Source organism: Pinus tabuliformis, chromosome J, assembly GCF_031772625.1.
Source record: "Pinus tabuliformis cultivar Carrire ecotype Pingquan chromosome J, CPIR1, whole genome shotgun sequence".
Lineage (NCBI taxonomy): Eukaryota > Viridiplantae > Streptophyta > Pinopsida > Pinales > Pinaceae > Pinus > Pinus tabuliformis.
The window spans coordinates 524,545,913-524,554,971 of NC_142295.1; positions in this window are offsets into that span (position 1 = coordinate 524,545,913).

The following is a 9,059-nucleotide window of genomic DNA, read 5'->3' on the forward strand; positions in this document are numbered from 1 at the left end:
CACTGTGACACTCCATTCTTTTGAAATTTGTCATCATGCTCTTCATCATTGTTGCTCTCATAGTCCATTGGATTAGGACTAAGAGGACATCGTGACACTCCATTCTTTTGAAATTTTTCATCACGCTCTTCATCACTGCTGCTCTCATAGTCCATAGCTGGTGGAGAGTCGCTTCGCCGCCCTGCGAGAATCTCACCACCATGACACCCCAACGACCTGTCTGCCTGCAAGGTGGTGGGCAGGTCATTGGGGTGGCACAGGTGGGAGCTGCGGTAGCTCCTCCCCACGCCACCCCGGTGACCTGCTCGCCCGCAAGGTGGTGAGCCGCTGGGGTGGCACGGGGTGGAGCTTCCCCAACTCCTCCCGCACCACCACGGCAGCTCACCCGCTCATAGGGTGGCGGGCTATTCTGCCGCAGCGCCCCCCTACGCCGCCCTAGCGGCCCACCCGCTCAGGGGGTGGTGGGCCACCGTGGTTGCATGGGGGGAGCTACTGCAACTCCCCTCCCACCACCATGGCGGCCTACCTGCCTACAGGGTGGTGGGGCGATTCTGAGAATTGCCCCACCACCCTTTGGGCGTGCGGGCCACCGGGGTGGCACAGGGGAGCTAGCCACCATGATGTCCCAACAGCCCGCTAGCAGCCCCTCTTCCAAACCCCAGCGGCTCAATAGTCTGCAGGGTCGTGGACCGCCAAGGTTGGGTGGAGGGTAATGGTTGGGTTGCGAAGGTGGGCTAGGGGGCTGGACCCAATGGCTGACTCAGTTGGCCAACCAATTTTCAAGATGTGGCGGTAGGGCGATTTATTTTTTTTATCTTTTAATTTTTCGAAATTGTTATGGTTTATAAAATTAATTATCATTTATCATTTTCATTGTTAATTTAAGTTACTATGTTTTTGTCATTTTCTGATTTATGTGTGTCTTTTTTTAGCAAAAATGGCATCAAAGAATATTTCTGTGAATCTTTTTAGACCAAAGACTCTTAAAGGAGGATCTTCGAAAAACATTGGTGAACGAACCCCACCTGAGTTGATGGCTACAAATATTTCAAGTGCCTCAAATGATAAGAATATGATTTCATACTGGAAGAAAACAAAGGAAGTGAAACTTCCATCAAAAGTCTGGTATGTGAAAGAAGGAGAAAGCCAAAATGTGTAGATATATCTATATGTTGATATACCTAATGATAATGGAATTTATGATGTGATGGGAAGAGTCATAGATGTGTTTGGTACTGGACAATGAAGTTTTTTACATACTTACAAAACCTCCCAAGTCACGTGAAAGGATTAAATACCAGTTATCATATTCATTGTATGACACGAGAGAGGTATCTACAAAGTTGTGTAAACAAATCGTAAATGAGATGAAACAAAATATCGTAAGTATTTTTATTCATATTTGTGTTTTTCGTTCATGTAACGGTCAGCCTATATTTTTTTAACTTTGTTTTTATTGACATATGATATTTTGTTTGGCAGAATTTTGTTGAAAGTTGTTCAATTAGGTTGAGAGGCATCCATTTCATACAGCATGATATTATGAAAGTTGTTAGTAGTTTCTACTCAATGTCAGAAGAATATATGGCAAAAAAGAAAAATGTAGTAATTCATGATGCTACAAAACTACATCCAAGGGATCAGAAACAAAGTCTCTAGTGGATAAATCTAGCAAGGGTAAACAAGTTACTTTTGAAGATGAGGAAGTTGAAACTGACAGTGAAGAATATGTTGTCGTTACTGAGGATGACATTGGAACTGAGAAGAGCCATAAAAGACCAAAAGTAATAATACCCAATAATAAATATATTACAGTTAATGATGAGAATGTTATGAAGAAGAAAAGTAAAGTTGAACATTTTGAAGTAGTCATTACCAACAGTCAAGAACCTAGTGAAACATCAAAAGAAAGCAGAGAAATAATTACACCAAAAGCTAATTTAGAGGATGGCATTATCAAAACAAAACAAAATGCCATTCAATAGAACTTGACAAAGAGAAACTTAATTGAGGGTGGTCGTACATTTCAGCTTAATGTCAGACAAATCTATAAGGAAAGTGAAGGACAATGCCAATATCAAATTAGAAAGCCACAACATCTGCATGTTCACAAATTGAAGACATTGATGAGGTATAATATGTGCTTAATTATGTGCTTCTTGTTGATCCAGTTCAAATTCCCAACAAAGAACCATTTGATAAGCCAAAATATTTTGAATACAATTATTCTGTGCTTGGGGGGAACCATTATGTAGAAGCTCAAAGACAATTGATGGAGGAATATCCTAATGACCCACGTTTTGAAACAATGAAATGTATCATTTATGTTGGTTTATCAGATACAGAAGCAAAGTTAGTGGCATGGGATCATAATTCAGATAATGAATATAGGATGTCTATGACTTTCATCCAAAGGGTTAGATTTATTCATAGTGAATTTGAAGAAAAATGTGGTGGGGATAGGATAAATGTTACTGTAGATTTCTGAAAGGAATGTTGTATGGAAATAGGCTATCAAATTGAAGAGAAAATCAATTCAAAATGCGACAAAGGCGGCAAATTTAGTGATTTATTCAGAGGTGTTGATAACATTTTCCAATTGGCATTTAGAATTGGAGAGATATGGGACTTGATTAATGATATTTTTAGCATGTGGGACAAAATTGGCATTAAAACCAGAAGGTCAAAAAGTCTAAGCCATTCATATGTAGCAACAGTAAATTAGGCCCTGAAATGAAGCAGCTTCCAGAAGATATGACTATCACACCTTGGAGAGCATTGCAAGGAGTGAAGGATGAAAAACTTGTCAAAGAAATATTATCGCATGTGAGGTCAGGGGAATCGTCATTGGAGGAAATGTCTGAGGATTTTCAAAAGCAAGTTTGTTGAATTATTTTTATTTATTTCTAGATTATAATTTTCTTTTCAATATAATATGCTATTCTTGGTAGTATTTGTTATACATATCATTATATTAACCTTTTTTACTTTATCTATGCAGTCACAAAGTTTACATGAAAATTCAAGAACAAATGGTTAAATTGTTGAATGAAGATAGTTGGGATGATGTTGTACACAACTATCCAGATTCAAGTTCTACATCAACATTAAAAAAAAAAATCTTGCATTTAAAAATGTATGTTGATTTATACATTCATTTTTATTCATTTGTATACTATTTTTAATTTATAACTTACACATATATTTGTTTATTTTATAAAACATGAAGAAGGATGAAAATGGAGCACTAGATAGTTTCAGAACCTTTATTGAAAAAATAAAGATCGAAAGACTGAAGAAGTGATTATGAAGACATTGCTAAACTCATACCTAAAAGGGATTATGCCCTAGTTATTGCAGATATTGCCCATGGTTTCAATATTCCAAACATTGAATATGATAGTGACCCTTATAATTTTCAAGCTCTTAGTAAAGTGGTTGTGGGGTTCCTAGAAGTCACATCATCACCATTATGGAGATTTGAGACATTTCATTCAGACACGCAATTGGCAATGTTATTGTTAGGTTTCAAGGGGAAAACAAATTCAAGGATGTAGCTTACATGGTAAGAAATTTAAAATGTATATTTCATTAATGTTAAAAAAATCATTTATGTACAATTTAATTGAACTTTTACTATTTCATGTTATAGGCAAAAGTCAAATCTTCTTAACCATGAAGATCAACCATTTATAAATGATTGTGAGTTCATCCATATTGGTAGTTGGGCAAAAGATGATAGCTATATGTCTATGATTTTTAATCGGGTAGATGGAAAGAGTCATAGCCAAATACTGATTTATGATGTTGTTGTGAGAAAACTAATATATGAATACAAAGAAGCAAAAGGAGAGATAGTTAACATTTACCAAAAGCACAATTATTGGTTAACTATCTTATAGACATATGTTCAAATGAAGGGATCGGGTTTTGGATTTATTTTTTGGTTCAGGTAAGTTTTATTATATGGAATTGAATTTCAATATGTTATTTATTAATTTATATGTCATTGTACTAATTTACTTTATTATTTCTTTTGTGCTTGATAATTAGGTACACCACTAACATGTTGCCTTCAAGAAGGAAGAAATTGCATTGCCATAGAAAATGATCCAATACAGTGCAATTTTATTCAGTAAAGAATTAATGCTCTTCAATTTGTTCCAAATGCAATGCAAGAAATTGGGTTGAAGAAAAGGGACTTTAGTGAATCACGTGTGGCAAAAAAGGCAAAGGAACCCCAACCACCATTACAGAATGATTAGAAAGGCATACATTGGGAGATTTGCAGTCATCAAAGATCCATTAGAGGAGGAAAATGAGCAAAATGAAGCAGAAAATATTGTGGAAGAAGATAATGATGAAACTTCAGAGGACGAAGAGTTTGGATTACGTGACATTGTTGATTTAATTTAAGTTATGCTTGGAAATCAAACTCATTTTTTGTAACTATTAATTAATTATACTTGTAATGTTTTGACTTTGACATTTTATGAGAAGAATAAGCACTCAATTAAGGTTGTTATGCATTCAATATTTGTATTATGTGATTTTCACATTAATTTTTATGTTAATCATTATTTTTTGAGAAAAAAGAGTGATTATTATTATTTTTTGACATGAAATTCATAAACAAAACTATTATTTAACCATTTATAGTTAAAATTTTCCTATAAAACTTTTGATTTTGACATGTCATCTCTAGCAAAAAATTATCAAAATGTGTATTTTTTAGTTATATTTATGTTAAAAATGGTTATTTTTTTATCAATTGTTAAAAATTATTGTTTTTTAGAGACAATTATTTCATGTGGATTGAAATATTAATTAACGATGTATAAATATGTAGAATACCGAAAATTCAAAATATCGACCCTCTTCTTTAAATATGCAAAACAGTAAAAACCTCACCACAAAAATAAATAAATAAATAAATAAAAACAAGAAAATATGAAGAAGAATACCACTTCAAAAATTATTAAATTTAGAAAATAATTATTTACATTTCATACATTAGAAAATTTAAAGTCAAAAAATAGGTCTTTTAAAAAAAGGGCCTGATGTAGAATTACCACTTTTCTAAAGCAACATGAAAATCACTACTATTCTAAAACGTAATGTACATAAAAAAATTTAAAGTGCTAAAAACTATTCTCTGAAAAAAACATGTGTGTTCTGCATCACCCCTTTTCAAAATCGGGTCACTTTTTTGTTATCTCTGTGAAACAGGTAACAATATCAGTTCCCGTTTCAAAGTTCACATTGTTCGTATGAAAACCAAAAAGAAAAATGCAAGAAAGAGTTTGTCAACTTGCATATCTTGTCGCCAAGAATCTAATTTTTATGGAAATATCTTAAGAACTTCTCCTTAATAGAAAATTTGTTGAAGAAAGCATTAGTTTCATTTCTCACATCAGCACTGGAACAATAATTCATAATTAAAACCAAATCACTAAACATCTCTTTTGTTATTTCTTGACTACTAGCCAATTGATTCACATTTTTAAGCCATGCTGGATATACGTGCGAAACACACAAGATAACATTTCACCTTGTGATTCTCTTATCACATTCAATTCATTCCAACCATGCTCTTTTTGTAATAAATGCAAGTTCTACTTTAAAATAAGAAGATTGAAGTTACCTTAAAGTACCAATTTCAACCAATGCATCATCAACCATGAAGACATCAACTTTCCGACTATGATAAACTTGGTGGCACTTATGCATGAGGTGCTCCAACCATAGTGAAATGTCATGTGTGTGTTACGTGATGCCACCACCCATGCAACCAGAACCCCACTTTTCTTCTCATGAAACACCACGAGTGTGTACAACTGAGACTATCACATTTAAAAAACATATGAAAGTCAACTTCATCTCATTAATCATTATCAATCATTACAAATAAAATTATTGTACTAGATCAATCTTTCTTAATACACTCACCCCCTATTTATTTGTGTTGAAGGTTGAGTCCATGGCTACTAGTCTATTATTCGATAGCTTCACCATGGTCTCCAACATCCACCTGATCTAAATTCCAACTATAAAACGGATCTCTCTAACATCAGGCTTTTGATGAAAAACAAAATCATCTTGGTTTTTTCTATACCAAAGGTTCAAACTCATTTTATCGTTCTTATGAAAATGATACTTTCCTTTCATTAAATGATTACAAATGTTAACAAGATCTTTCCAATACAAAAATAATTATATATCTCGAGTTTTGGCATCCATGTCAACAAATTTTTTACATGCATTTTTCTAACCGAGTCAATCCATACTTCCAAGAATAAACAACTCTCTCCATTGGAAACCATGTCCCTTGATAATTTTTGTTGATACATGGACTTAAAATCACCTAAAGTGTCAGGTTGGCCATGACAACGCCATCTTTGGCTATTTCATGCTCGTACATGTTATTTGTTATTATTGCTATCTCACGGAATTGAACCATAACTTTTACAATGAAATGGAATTGGAAACCCATATTTTTCACAAATGAGGATCTTTGCTTCATTTCATTTTGTCCTCTACTATTCTCGGGGCCATATGAACAAGCATGGTTGCATACAAATGTTTCAAAATTCAATATAGATTAAAAATTATCGAGCACTATTAATACCAACTTCTAAATAATACATCTCTAAAAAACGTACACTTCCTACCATAAGGAAGGAATAGGCCTTGAGCCTAGTCATTTATTTTGAAACGAGGTGAAATAACATGGAGCATTTGGGTTCATTTCCTCTCCTTTAATAAAGTACCCAATTCTATTTGAATGGATTTTTGCAATCTAACCTATCTACATGTTTTTTTCGTGTACTTCAAACCAATGTAAATACTTTCTAGAAAATATGGTCTTTTATTTAGGGACTTGCACTGGAAGGGAAACAATTATTTCCCATTTGACTTTCTTTACCATTTTGTGACCCAAGGAGTTGCTGCAATGGTAACCCAAAAATGTGCTACAACAATAACCTAGCGAGTTGCCATGATGGTGACCCAATGTGTTTCCACAACTATAAACCAACGATTTGCTACAAAGTTGAATTAGAATGTTGCCATAATGGTAAACGAATGATTGTAACAATGGTAAACCAGTGACCTGTTGCAACAGTCAACCAGTGAGTTGTCGCAATGGTCAAACAATGAGCTTCTACGATGGTTAACTATCAAGTTTCCATAAGGTTTAACAAGCGAGTTGCCACAATGGTTTATCGATGAGTTTTTGCAACGGCTAACCAACGACTTGTCGCACTATTCAACCAGTGAGTTGCTGCAATAGAAAACTAGTGATTTTCCACAACAATGAAACATTGTGTTGCTACAGTAGTGAACTAGTAGATTTTTTGCAATCAATTTTTGTGCTCTCCTAACCATTGAAAAGAAACAACCAATTGTGTGCTCTCCTATTTCTACTAGGGAACCAATCAAACAATACATTATTTTCTGCCTAAGTAAAGAATGAAATCCATAATGACATTTCCTTTGTATAATAGCCTGCATAATTGATATAATTACCTGCCAATAATATAATAGTCTGCTAATAATTATACAATAGTATAAGTGCGGAGATATTTACTGAGATTTAGTTGCGGAATGTAAATTAGTAATGTGGAGGATGAAGGGTTTTACAAATTGGGTTTTGACCAACACCATAAAAAACAATAGAAAAACAAACAATTTTCTTATAACCAGAGCTGGAATCTGCGTAGGTAGGAATCTGAATGGGTTTTGAGATGCATAAAAACAACATTATGCTTATAACAAAATAAGGAATTTGCGTAGGTAGGACATCAAAAGAACTACGCGTTTATAAGCCTTCTTCCATTTTAACTATGGTAAAGCAATTTAGAGTTGAACATAAATTTCCTATTTTTAGCTTACAAAACGAGTGACGCCAAATTTCGTTACTGACATCTTGGGTACAAAATAAACAATTGGAGCGAGTTTTGCATGTTCTTTACAAAATTAGTACAAAATTTAGCCTGAACATTGGAGCGAGTTTTGCAATTCGATCAATGAAAACAAAATGTTGAATCTCAATTTTCTCTTTCTAAGGCTGCAGAGGTTTAAAAATGATCAGGAAGGGAATGGAATGTAGAGTAATGAAGGTAGGAAAGGGAGGCTCACCAAACAATTATAGAATCCATATTAATTCGTCGTTCGATTACGTGAGTTAGGTGAGTCGTCATCTCCTAGCCGGTAAGCATGCAAATAGAACTCCGCTGATGGTGGCGAAAATGGTTTACTGAAGGGAGACATTAACGAAGAGTTAGAGATGGAAAAGAATTGCTTGGAGATGGAGAAGATCAAGGGGCCCACATCACAGAGAAGATCACCAGAGGGGCCTCATGAGAGTTGAGGGCGCAGGAAACACGAAGTTTGTTTAGTTGACCCATTATCTTACTCCTTTTAATTACCCCTCACATAGCTTCCCTGATTTTTAGTTTAGGGTCACATAATGCCTCCTCCTTTCACTCATATTGTCAGCAGTGCATATTGAATGTGGATGTGGTAGAAATGTATCGATAAGAATGGCAAGAGATAGATTAAGTGCACTAGATGATAGCTTAATGTATTCTTATATTTTCTCAAAGGTTTCATTAGAAGATGCAATTTGATGTTTTGGCTCTTATGTAGATGGCAATAGCTTTGGAATTTATTACCCCATTCAACTTTTCTAGGGTTACATTTAAAACAAAAGTAATTGATAATATTATTTTCTATCATTCTGCTCAGCATGAAAGTTTGGAATGTGTAACATAGGGTTATATGATCATTTGGGTCCATTTGTGGGAGGGTAGGAGTGGCGTAATGGATGTGGATGGGGTTTGCAGAAGCGAGGACACTTAAGGTGGGAGGAGAAGCTAAGGAAGTTGTAAGAGCATAGGGAAATACATGCAAATATACTTACCACAAATTAATAAAAGTCTCCTTACAATTCAATGGATGGAGATGGCATAAGATGGAAAAGTAGATATGTGGAAACTATTGTTGATGCAGATCCATTGTCTAAAATAATATATGAACTTCAATCTTCTTTGGAATAG